The sequence below is a fragment of the Rattus norvegicus genome, chromosome 1 (assembly GCF_021556685.1).
Source record: "Rattus norvegicus strain SHRSP/BbbUtx chromosome 1, alternate assembly SHRSP_T2T, whole genome shotgun sequence".
In the NCBI taxonomy this organism is placed as follows: Eukaryota; Metazoa; Chordata; class Mammalia; order Rodentia; family Muridae; genus Rattus; species Rattus norvegicus.
Genome location: NC_141534.1, coordinates 177,702,735 through 177,714,417, shown reverse-complemented (window position 1 = coordinate 177,714,417; position 11,683 = coordinate 177,702,735). Strand labels below are relative to the sequence as shown.

Below are 11,683 nucleotides of genomic sequence, written 5' to 3'. Positions count from 1 at the left end.
TAGACAGCTCCCAGTTCATAGTGGGAAACTTAGATCCCATGATAACTTGGTGACTTGTGGTCAAGCATCAACAGTCATTCTTCAGAACACATCTGCCATAGAGAGCTGTTATCACTACAGGACACTCACAGAAGACAAGCCCACAAAGATGTCCACACATCATAAAGTGGACAACTAGGATATCTGGGAATTTGTTTGTTTGTTTGGAGGGAGGGAGGAAGGATGCTTGGCTGTTTGGTTTGAGTTGGGTTGAGTTTTGGTTTTTGTGGGGGTTTTTTTTTTTTAAGGATCTTATATGGGTATCCTAAACTTACTATGTAGCTGAGGCTGGCCCTGAAATACTGAACCTTCTGCCTCCATCTCCCAGGTTCACAACCCCGTGCCAGCTGTGCCCACATTGAGACTGAGGATTGGAATCCACCATCCACTATAGTTTATCATTATCCTACTATAGACCTATATCGTAATTGCTATGTGAAGACACACCCCCCTCTTTAGAAACTATGTGTGAATTAGTTATCAAATGGTGCTGTTCCCAGACGTGAAGGAGCACTGTGCTAAACTCAGGGATCGCCTGTACAGACCTTGTTCTTATCAAACTTTGCATTTCCCTCTTGAGTTGGATGCAGATGAACAGATTTAATTACAATACAGTCTTATGAAAGACAAGAAGAGAAAAAAATCAAGTCATAAAAAATATATGGCGCAAGGCCCTGGGTTTGGTCCCCAGCTCCGAAAAAAAGAACCAAAAAAAAAAAAAAATATATATATATATGAATGGAGCAGGGGTGGTGTCACATGCCTGTAAATCCCATCACTTGGGAGGCTGATGTCTGTGAGTTCAAGGCTAGCCTGGTCTACAAAGTGAGTTTCAGGACAACCAAGGCTATAAACAGAAAAATCCTGTCTGAGGAAGGTGGAGAGGGGGAAACCACCACCAACAAAAAGAATATGTGGATGGTATGGGAGTTAGAGTCTTCCCTCTGGGTGTGGTGGAGAACACTTTTAATCCCAGCAGTCAGGAGGCAGAGACAGGCAGATCTCTATAAATTCAAGGCCAGCCTGATCTACCGAAAGAGATCCTTTCAAAAAATAAAGAGGGGAGACTTTCTGAGAGGAGATTACATTTACATCGAGATAAGAAGGTTCAGTGGGAAGCAGGCAGATAAAGTGGGCCAGGGCAAATGGCAGAGGTGAGAAGAGTAAATGTGGTTAGAGAAAAGAGCGAGTGCCAAGGCCCTGACGTGGCCATCCACCCCGAAAGCATGTCCCTTAGAAGGTAAAAAGAGAGAGGGCAGGGGTGAGGTTAGGTGACTAAGCTATGTTTGTTCTGAGGACAATAGTCACTGAAGTTTCAAGGACAAAGTCAGTGTCACAGTGTCATGTTTTATGAAGCTTCTGTGGCTACCAGGGTTGTAGCAAATAACGTGGAGGGAAGTGGGTGACTTGATGGATCACTGATAAAGTTGGCTGCTGCCCATGGTGGCTCACATCTATAACACCAGGTACTTGGGAGATTGAGAGACCAGGAGCACTGTAAGTTCAAGGCCAGCCTGCGTTACACCGAGAGTTCCACGACAGCCAAGGCTACATAAGGAGACCTTACTTCAATTAATTAATCAACTAGTTAATTAATTAATGGACAAATAGCTGGTAAATAATTTTTAAGCACTTGAAGTAGAAGATTAAATTCTATCAGTGAATTGTTACTGTGCTCTCTCAGAGTGCAAAATACGACCTGGGAGGTGGAGTCTGGTTGATAAAACATTGGCATTTCCCAGGTGTTCTTGAGGTTTATAAAGACAGAAAACTGAAGCCAGCCTTGTCCCAGCTTGTCCAAGCCAGGTGGCAATGACCCTTCTCTGGCCTCACTTGAACAGCCCCTGGAAGGACTTTTGGAATAGGAAAAAAAAAAGAATATATTTGTAGTTTTCCACAGTTTCTTAAGTGCTCCTAGAAGTTGAGACCAAGCTCCTTGGAAGTAGAAGACCCAGTGGCCTTCCCCTGCTTCAGCAGAGTTGAGAGGTATGTCTGTCACAGTTGCATCCAGCTGAGAAGAGCAAGAAAACACTCAGAGCCACAAACGCTGGCTTAACCAACAGGTTCTCGGTATGTGTTGTAGAACTGGCAGAAGCTGCTTAGTTAGGTCTGGTCATCAGAAATACCAGAGTGAGCTAAGCAACAGGGACTGATTTGAAAAATTCCACTAGCTGTTCTAGTGGGAAGCTCAGAGTGAGAGCCTGTTTATTAGTTTAAAAAGATAAAAATTCTGGGGGGGGGGGTGCGCGCGCATGCGTGAGTATGTGCGCATGCGTGCGTATGTGCACGTACAAGCACAGCTGTGCATATGATGTGTGTGTATATGTATGTGTAGGTATGTGTGCATGTATTTGGAGGTCATAGGTCATCATCAGGTGTCTTATGCAATCATTCTCCCACCTTATTTTTTTAGGCAGGGCCTCTCGCTGAACGCAGAGCTCTCTGATTCAGCTAGACTGGCTGGCCAGCAAACTCCAGGAATCTGCCTGTCCATCTCTCCAGTGCTGGGGTTATAGGTACACACTGTCCATTTAGCTTTGTACATGAGTAATGAGGATCCAAATTCAGGTTCTTATGCTTTGGTAGCCGGTGCTTTGCCCATGGAGCGGTCTCCCCAGCCAAATCCTTTTTCTCTTTGGACAGAAAACAAAAAGAAATGAGTGACCTAGAACAGCACGGTTGTTAGCAGGCATCCCTGGGAAGTCCGGACGCCCTCTGTATATGTTCCTCGCCACCCTGAGCGTTCAGCTTTCCCCGCTCTTGGTCCCAGGGCAGCTCCTGCTACAAGCGCTGTGCTGAAGCTCCACGCTGGAAGAAGGTAGCAACAGCAGCTTCCGTTCCTCACTGATCTTTGCCATTTTGTGCAGAAACGGAAACCTGCACGGACAGAGGCTACAGACTTCCCAAGCTGTGCGGCACAGACCTCCCACTGGAATGGAGCTGGGAGATTGTACGAGCTGTAGCCTCTGTAGCGGGCAGGGAGGAGGAGGTAGTTGCAAACGTTCCTGACTGAGCTGATATCCAGTGTCAGCCAAGAGCATGGGGATTACGTCGTAAAGAAAATGTAAAAGTAATGCTGTAATTGTAAGACATATAATATCTGGGAGTGCTGTCATCCCAGCCTCACTCCGTACCGCTTTGTTTCCCATTTATTCGACTCTATCCGAAGCCCCAAAGCCCGGCTACTTTCTCTGAGGTTGTAGCAATTGGTTAATACAGCTGCCTCTTCAAATCCCAAATTTTCATTTGAGTAGAAAAGCAGCAGTCATTAGCCTCAGCCTGGAGAATGGAATTACCACAAAATCCTCCCCACAAAGCCCTGGCCTCTTTCTGTCTCATGGTCTCCAAAATAAATTTTCTTTTCTCTGCTGACCCGAAGTTCACATTCAATTCTTTACTGCCAAGGGTTTGAATTACTGTAAATGTGCCCCTTGGGTCTAACCCAGTTGAATCCATTATCAGAGGCCCCAGCATGATCTCTAGTTTGGGAATTTCTCTTCTCCCAGTCTCCATGCAGAAATGAAGACTCATAATTTCCAGCTTCCTCCTGGACAAGAATACCTTGATATCCCATGGGTCAATGCACCCCAGGATGCCACTGTGACCTCACCATGCTCCCACCCGAACCCTTGTGTTCACTTCTGTATCAGTTACCTTCCTAGTCCCGTAATGAAACATCGTGGCCGACGCAGCTGATACAAGAAAGTTTGTTTTGACTTATGATTCCAAAGGGACAATAGTCCATCCTGGTAGGGAACAGGACAGGGAACAGAGAGAGCACCCTGGGACTGTTGTGAGGCTCCCAAACCTCAAAGCTGGCCCACAATGACATATTTCCTTCAGCAAAGCCATGCCTCCTAAGCACGCCAAACAGCATCACCAACTGAGGAGTAAATATTTGGACACCTGAATCTACAGGGAACATTCTCGTTTAAATTTCTATACCTCCTCAAGTAAATGGTAGGACTTAAGTCTCTTTTTTTTTTTATTTTTTTGAGACAAGGTCTCAGGGGGTAGCCTTGACTGTCTTGAAGCTCTCTATGTAGACCAGCCTGGACTCAAACTCATAATCTGGGCTCCCAGCTTCTCTTAATTTTACATATATTTAACCAGAAAAAAATCTTTCCAGTTTTACCACATAGGTGCTCTCTAATCTGTCCCTCTCTCCTTCTCCAGTTCCAGACTCCACCCATCTTCTATCTGAACCACACGGCAAAAATGAATTCAACGTCCTGAAGGTACCCAGCCTTGCATTTCCAGGAGCAGAAAACAAGCCAGCAGACTTGGGCATCGAGAGCCAGGAGGAGGGCTAGGGATAGTGTCCACTTAGTAGAAAGCTTGTTTAAGAGGCACAAAGCACTGGTTTGATCCCCAGGACCACATAAATAGTGCATAATAGTGTAAGCCTGGAAGCCAGCACTCGGGAGTTGGAGGTATGAGGATCAGAAGTTTAAGGTCACCCTTAGCTACATAACAAATTCAAGGCCAGCCTGGACTACATAAAACGCTGGATCAAAATAGATTAAGAACTAACAAGCACTGAAGGTATAGCTCAGCACTGGGCCAGTGCCTATCACACGTGATGAAAGGTTAAAGTCTGAGAATGAGAGGTCAAGGTTTTTGTCAACTACACAAAGAATTTGAGGAAAGCCTGGGCTACGTGAAACCCTGCGTCAAAAACAAAAACAAAAACAAAAAACAAAACAAATAAAAACGTAAAGAACTGGAAGCTAAGCATCATTTGCTCTGCTTTCTGTACACCCATAATCTTCTTTATTAAAGACAGAAGAGCATTAAGGCATAGATGTCTAACGGAACATAAGGGTGTAAGAACGTGAGTCTGGGGGTCGGTGAGATGAGATGGCTAAGTTAAGAGTACTGCTCTTATAGATGACTCAGGTTCAATTCCCAGCACCCACAAAGCACTTCAAAACTGTCTGACACAAGTCCCAGGAGATACAATGTGTCCTCTTCTGACATCCTCACACTTCACACACAGACATACATTTAGGCAACACATAAAATAAAAATAATAAAATATTTTTTGAAAAAAAGAATTCAAGTCTTGTTCAATGGGCATATACAAGTCCATTCCTCATTGATTGTGACAATTTAAGAATAAAATAAAAGTCTGACTTAGGAGCCAAGGATGGTGGTATATACCTTTAATCCCAGCATTCAAGAGCTCACAGATCACTGAGTTTAAGGCTAGCCTTGTCTATACAGCAAGTTCCACATCAGCCAGGGCTAGAGAAAAATCTCAAAAGAAAAAAAAAGACTTAAAAATAATAATAAAGTGTGTAGAGCTGGTAAAGATGCTTGCTGACAAGACTGGCAGCATGACATTCATCATGGAAGAAGAGAACCAACTCCCAAAGTTTGTTCTCTGACCTCCATACATGTGCGCACGCGCACACACACACACACACACACACACACACACACACACAAAACTAACAAACAAACAAATAAGTAAAATGCAATAAAATAAAGTCGGGACTAGAGAGATAACTAAGAGGTTAAGAGCACTGACTATTCTTCCTGAGGACATGGGTTCAATTCAGCTTGGTTCAATTCATGGATGGCAGCTTGCAGTCATCCATAACTCCAGTCCAGGGTGATCCAATACCCTTTTCTGGCCTCTTCAGGCATTACATGCACATGGTACAGAGATATTCAGGCAAACACACACACACACACACACACACACACACACACACACATAAATAGAATTTTTAAAATGTATACATTTAAAAGCACGTACAACATAGAGCAAACTCTGAGGATAGTTCTGTTAAATCCATTCTCTCTCATTTTTAAAACATTATTTATTTATGTATTTTATGCATATGAGTGCTCTGTCTTCATGTATGTCTGCATGCCAGAAGAGGGCACCAGATCCCACGGTGGTTGTGAGCCACCATGTGGTTGCTAGGATTTGAACTCAGGACCCCTGGAAGAGCAGCCAGTGCTCTTAACCGCGCTGAGCCATCTCTAACTCTGAATCTACTCTCTTGTCCTGAGCTGATGGGAGTCTGCTTGGCTTCTTCCTTAAACTAAGTGGAGATGAAGTCAACTGCACAGACTTTCCATAGAAATTCCCTGTATAAATGCCCTCTGATTTTATTTTTCCTATAATAGGTAGCATTTCAACTTTGCCTCCGAAGTTGCTGACTTCTTTCTTCTTCTCCTCCCTCTCCTCTCCTCCCTCTCCTCTCCTCCCTCTCCTCTCCTCTCCTCTCCTCTCCTCTCCTCCCCTCCTCCTCCTCCTCTTCTTCTTCCTCCTCTTCCTCTCTCTTCTTTCAGTATTAAGAATCAAACCCAAGGCCTCTCACAAGCTAGGCAAACACTACCAGAGCCACACCCCCAGCTCCATTTTTACATTTTCTTTGAAAGCAACAACAACAACAACAAGAGGTCAAGTATAATGGCTCACACCTTTAACCCCTGCACTTGGGAGGCAGAGGAAGTAGGATCACTGAGAGTTCAAGACCAACCTAGACCATAATAAATGGTCCTTGTCAAATCACAGCCAGCTTATGCTACAGGATGGAACTACACCCTGTAATACAGGCTACATCCTGTAGCACGGGCTACAGGATGAGACTCTATCTCACCAATAAAGTAAAATGACTATGAAGAATACTAGGAAACCAAGGGAGTCGTGGCTGAAATGCGTCTCGGCTCCCTTTTGTAAATATATGGTTAAGAGGTTGCTGAGTCACAAGATTTCATTTAACAATTTTTTATTGAGCATCTACCATGTGCAAGGCATTGGGTCAGGCCCAAAATTCCAGAGATAGAAACGTCATTAAAATACCACACAAAGTCTTTCTGGAGCCAGAGATGGCAGGACTCCAGAGGACAAATAGTGTAAGACTATTATGAGGTGGGTTTCCAGCTTTCTGAACCTCTTTTCCCACAGAGGCTGATACACTGGGTGTCCCTCACCAGAGCCCGCCATGTGACTCAGTCACCTGTCTTACCCAGCCCCAGCTTACATTTTTATAGACTGGCTTGACTAAGGAAGGAAGGTCAACACAAAGTTTAGTCTTAGCTGCTAGATAAAGAAGCAAGGTGCAAGCTGGCCTGCGATTCAACAAGGACCACTGTAAACTTCTGTCCTTCGTTAACAAAAAACCTCAAAAGCACAGATTCACAGGAATTCCTGGCTTGGTAGCAATTCGTGTAAAAAAATAATAAAATAAAATAAATAAAAACAACCGGGCTTTTAATTGACCACAGATTCATTCTGAGGCATTAATGGAATGTGGCTGATAAAAACAAAGGCTAGGTCAACTCTTCAACACAGCCATAAATTTACCATGCAGATAAGAGGGTGGCGGTTTGATCCTGTTCTAGGCCGACCACACCGGAGCTCTACTTTCACACTGAGGCATTCATTTCCCTGTTGGAATATGTCATTCTTGACCTATATATATATATGTATATTATATATGTGTGTGTTATATATGTGTGTGTATTATAGATGTGTGTATATTATAGATGTGTGTATTATATATAATATTATATTTAATACATAGAATATAATACACAGAATGCATTATAATAAAAAATATATAATATATAATACTCCCTTGGTTTCCTAGTACTCTTTTTTTTTTTTTTGGTTCTTTTTTTTTTTTTTTCGGAGCTGGGGACCAAACCCAGGGCCTTGCGCTTCCTAGGTAAGCGCTCTACCACTGAGCTAAATCCCCAGCCCCCTAGTACTCTTTGTAGTCATTTTACTTTCTTGGTGAGATAGATACTTATCCTGTATATATAATACATATATATAATATATACATACACACACATATATATATTTACATATATTTACAATTATTTGTTTTTCAGAAGTTTATGTGCACTCACAGACAAGAGCCATAGCGCACATCAGAGGTCAGAGAACTTGCAAGAGTCCGTTTTCTTCTTCCATTGTGGATTACATTCCAGTCATTAGACTTGGCTAAAGCCTCTTTACCCACTGTCCCATCTCACTGTCCCTCCAGCACCACCCTACCCCCACTTGACCCCATTTTTGTGAAATGTTTTCCTACACGCTTTTCCTGTCTTCTAGCATATTCTTTAAAATACTATATGTGAGAAGACAAATGAGCTCTTTACACCCCATACAGAAGAAGATAATAAAGTTCCCTATCAAGGAACCTGGTTACTTCCTGAAAATTCTATCATGCTGGCTGAATTAACTTATTCTATGTTATTGTAGTCTCCTCTCATTGGGAACCTGGGCCTAAATCTAGAAGTCACAGACTAAATGAAAATCTGATTTTTCAGCCATTATGTGTACTCCAATCTCCCCTCCTTAATTTTAACTAGGTATGTTGTTCTCCCCAGATTCCTATTCTTCCTGCAAAGGCATAAAAGACTGGTCATACCAAACTCCTGTAGGAATCTAAATCTACCATTCAATCCGAGACCTAGGATGCTATGAGCAAAGATGTTACCAGAGCAAAACTGTAGAAGTCCTTCTCTGCCCTTCCAGTAAATAGTTCTTCCCTGGCCAGGGATCCATCCCAACTCTCACTTCTCCTTCCATCCCAGCCCTGATGAGAAGGGAGAGTTGTGGGAACACCAAAGAAAGGAGGAGGAAAAAGAAAACAGAAAGAGAGGAAGGAACTGGGCCTGGGATCCTGCCTCTAATCTCAGCATTCAAGAGGTGGAAGCAGCAGATTGCATAATGAGGCCCTGTCAAAGAATAAAAGCAAAAAGGGGAGGGGTACACTCTGATGGTTAAGGGTACCTGCTGCTCTTCAGGAGGACCTGTGATGGGTTCCCAGCACCTACATGGTGGCTCACAGCCATCTGTAACTCCGGCTTGAGAGGATCTGCTGTCCTCTTCTGGCCTCTGTGGGCATGCACATGACGTTCAGATATGTGTGGGCCGAACATCCACATGCATAAGGTAAAAATAAAATTCACAAACATCTAAAATAACCTAAGGAAGGAAGGGTCTATTTTTGCTCACAGTTTGAAAGTACAGTCCATTGTGGTGAGGAAGTTGATGGTGTCAGAGCATGAGGCAGCTGGTCACACCACATCTGAAGTCAGGAAGTGGAGAGAGGAATACCAGGGAACAGCTTTTATTTCCCCTTCTTATTATTCAGTCTAAACCTGAGCCCAAAGGATAGTGCTACTCAAATGCAGAGTGGAAGCCTCTAAGTCAACCCCCTACAAAGCAGGGGTTGAGTTAACTTTGAATTCACATATCACACTGTATCCTACAGGGCTCAGTAAATGTCTCTATTGCCAACCATGGTGTGTCCAGAACACTTTATTATAAACCCATTCTGGGTTCATTCAGTGGTATGGGATAGCCTGGGAATGTTGCCACAATGTATAACATTGTTTCTCCTGAGTCCTGGAGTCTTCCAGATTCCAAAGGACGGATTTATAAGCAGCATTCTGGAGTGCAGCCTCGTGCACTGCTGGGAACTGCCTTTCTTGGACTTGTTTATTTGGGAAGAACTACTCTGGACTTTGACCCTGCAGCTGCCTGGAAGGAGGTAACCTGGCTTTAGCCAATCCAGGGTGCGGCCCGGAGCAAAGTAAAGCTGGTAGCTACTGCTGGTACTAAGACGCCACACAGTGCCGCAGCTGGGGGGAAGGGCAGGGCAGACTGTTCAGAAGCTTGCAGTACTGAGGAACTCATTTGAAGAGCCAGTCCCCTTCCCTCATTTGAAGCTGATTGGGGAGAGAGATCAAGTTGACTCACTTGACAATGAGAGGCATCTGCAGTTTTCCAGGACTACTGAGTAAAAACCCTTCCTTTAAGCAGCTCTCCCTGTCTCACCTTTGCCGAATTCCCTCACAGGCAGCAATGGGTTTGAGTGTCAATGGCCTGCCAGAGCCACATTGGCCTTGAAGATTCCTAAGAGCTATTTTGAGTGATTTCACTGCTCGAGGTCCTGGCAAACTTATCCATTTTCAGACAATATTTAGATTCTGAGGTAAGTGTGAACTAGATAATGACCTTTCAAGCCGAGGCACGATGTTCTGTTTAAAGCTTTCTTTTCTTCCTCAGAGCATCTACCAAGGGTCAGAGGTGACCCCTCTGCGTGGCCTCCTGGAGATTTCCCTAAGGTTCTGTGCACACTCCTGTGTCTATGGGTGCAGGGCGGGGGAGGGCAATTACTGACGGCAAAACCCTCACGTGTCTTGGGTTCTGAGAAACGTGAAGCTTGTGGAAACCCTTTGCCTCTGCAGCAAATTGAACTTTTGAGATGTGTAGTACCAACTCATGGTCTGAGGCATTTCATGCTCTTCGGATGTTTTAAGGCTGGCCTCAAAATACATGTGAGCATACAGCACCAGCCCCCCCAGTGTGTGTAACTAGTAGTTGGCTTGCTGTGGCTAAAACAATAGGGTATCTGCAACTTTACTTTTAGGTGACTCACCAGAAAAGCTATTTTAGACAGTCTGTAGCGACTAAGATTACATTTGTTCTAAGAGAAACAGACTGAAAGGACAAAAGGCTAATTGCAAAAGTGCTCTTTTTCAGCTCAGAGAAGTCTTGCTGTATTTTCTTAACAGCATCTTAGTTACCAGACACAACAGAAGGCATAAAGGCTGGTATCAAAAACAATGGGGGGGGCTGGGGATTTAGCTCAGTGGTAGAGCGCTTACCTAGGAAGCGCAAGGCCCTGGGTTCGGTCCCCAGCTCCGAAAAAAAGAACCAAAAAAAAAAAAAAAAACAATGGGAAACAATCACGCCCTGATACCACCTGGCACACTTCTTGCTCATCAAAAGGCAAGCATGTTGGAGAAGCATGGCCTTGTCCACGTGCTCATCATGGAGTCTACACACGCCCTTGTATGGGAACATTTGTCAGGCTGCAGCTATGGTATCCTTCTGACCAATCAGTTGTCCAACCTTCTGATCATCTTGAGTTGCTATCCCTACTGTCTCCACCAACTCAGAGTGAAGGAGCTGGCCGAACTTTCTAGATGGAACTTTGAGCTTCGGCTAAGGCTTCTGGGGTGAGCAAGGATACAGCAGATGCAAGAAATGGTGGGCTCCCATGCTCCTCCAAGCAAGAGTACCAGTAAGCACTTAGCTTATTATCGATTGAACATCTGTGTCCCTGCCTGAAGAAGAGAAGTGAAATGATCCAGAATCTTCTAGAACTGAGAACTACAAGAGTATCCTTCGAAGAAGGGAAAGCTGAAACACCATTACACCAGACGTACAGGGGTTTCCCTCCTTCTTGGGTTCCCTCACTTTCCATTGTTGAGATCACATCAGCCCCCAAGAAAATATTGCTTTAGTGACTGGCCTCTTGCCATGGCTGAACCAGGCTAGAACATTCCCAAAGCCTTTACACAACACTAGAGAAGAACAACTGGACATAAGCAAGAAACATAAACACAACACAGGCTTGTGAACTACAGTAACAAGGGCAAGAATTAAAGAACCAGACACGGGAGGGAGGAAGGAATTTTGAGTGCTATGACTTTCTTGTTAATTTCTCAAGAGCCATACTTACTCCATAAGCAATACATTTGTATTTTGAAGCCTCTATAGTGTAACTTTTGGTCTCCTTGTCATACTCTAGTACTTTATGGTTTGTCTACCTTGAGCTGTTTATCTGAGTAATTCTGAGAAGCCTTCCTCCTACTCCTT

The 11,683-nt window shown here is 44.0% G+C and overlaps 1 long non-coding RNA gene across 2 annotated transcripts; it reads left to right on the top strand.

The window, feature by feature from the left end:
* The first annotated feature begins 1,789 nt into the window (after nucleotides 1-1,789).
* Nucleotides 1,790-5,086, top strand: LOC148007794 (uncharacterized). 2 transcript variants are annotated; one of them, XR_015647418.1, is made up of 4 exons: nucleotides 1,790-2,025; nucleotides 2,453-2,555; nucleotides 2,683-2,857; nucleotides 4,216-5,086. It is a non-coding gene; the product is annotated as an uncharacterized LOC148007794 (long non-coding RNA). The 2 variants fall into 2 exon arrangements; XR_015647413.1 differs by lacking the exon at nucleotides 4,216-5,086 and having other exon boundaries at nucleotides 2,683-3,411.
* Nucleotides 5,087-11,683: the final 6,597 nt, after the last annotated feature.